The 1,349-nt window shown below is 40.4% G+C and overlaps 1 pseudogene; it reads right to left on the bottom strand.

The window, feature by feature from the left end:
- Positions 1-288: 288 nt before the first annotated feature.
- Positions 289-691, bottom strand: LOC107524040 (trafficking protein particle complex subunit 2-like; annotated as a pseudogene).
- Positions 692-1,349: the final 658 nt, after the last annotated feature.

Consider the following 1,349-nt stretch of genomic DNA (forward strand, 5'->3'; position numbering starts at 1 on the left):
TCCCTTCCTCTCTCTGTAATAAATAAAAAAATAAAATACAGGTACTTCAAGATTATTGATAAAGAGTACCTTATAAATAGCACTGCTCATAAGCAAATATTGATCTGTTGATAATTCTAAGAAACGGAATGTACTATTTTTAAATATAAAAGGTATATGTGTATATCATTAGGTTTAGATAAATTAGGACCACAAGTAAAACTTTCCAGGCTATTTAATCAATTTACAATGCACACATTCTTGAACATACCTCATTGTAGAGATGTTTACTTCCAAATTCTTTTGCATTCAGCTTAAAAGGTGTTTCTTCCTAAGAAACTAAACTTTCAGTCAATGTGCTTGATTGAATAGGAGAATTGGGTTCATAAAATGGATTCATTGCAAACTTTATAAATCATAGACATCAGTAAAGAAGTCCCATCTTCTTGCCTTATGTCATGAAGCACAATAAACCTCACATCCTGAGTAGCAAATGCTGAAACGAACCAGTCATTGAATTGCCCAGTTTTCGGTACCTGTTGTTTGGCAGCCACACATTCTCATCTATAAGGTCGAGGGCCGCCTGAGCTATGAACTGGTACAGATGACAGTGGTCATCTTTGGATTCTGCTTTTCCAGCTGGCAAAAACTCCATTTCAAAACCTGGATTATCATGGTGGCCAACAATTACAAAGTAGAGGCTTCCAAACATTCTCTTCAATATATAGCTTCTATATATAGATAGAGAGAGCCACCAACGACAGAAATCTCCAGTCAGTTCCTGCAGCAGTGACCTGGCCTCACAGCTTCTGTTGGGGCTCCTGGAGCAGCCCTAGGAGATGGGGGAACTTAACTCATGTTTATATCAGTTAATCTGTGATAAAATGGGTTTTGTTCTAGTCCTTTCAATTAAATTGGAGAAATTATGGGCTATGTTAAGTGAGGATTTACTGTAAATCTCATCAGTTTAACCCAGAACCATTAGAAACAATTACAATCTCATCTTCTAGGAGCTGTTTCAGAAGCGCCTGCACCCTTTTTGTATATTTCTTTAGAAACAGAGTTGCCACCATTTGCTAAAGGTGATTGGGGTGCTAAAGAAGGCAGCTCTTTGGAGTCTCTCCCCATTAGGAAGTTTGTGCTTCATGCCTGCAGAGCATTTCTCATTCCCGAACCTGCTAGGGAGGACCCACAACTGCTCAGTCCGACCCAGCTCTGGCAAACCACAGCCTGGGCCCAGTGCCTATTATATAAATAAAATGTTATCGGAATGCAGCCCCTCCCACTGGTGAGTCTTTGTCTGTGACTGCCTGCACTCTGCAGCGGTGGGGGTGAGGAGTTGGGACAGAGTCCGAAGTGTTTCCTCTCTG

This window comes from Miniopterus natalensis, chromosome 15, assembly GCF_054644295.1.
Source record: "Miniopterus natalensis isolate mMinNat1 chromosome 15, mMinNat1.hap1, whole genome shotgun sequence".
NCBI classification, from domain to species: domain Eukaryota; kingdom Metazoa; phylum Chordata; class Mammalia; order Chiroptera; family Miniopteridae; genus Miniopterus; species Miniopterus natalensis.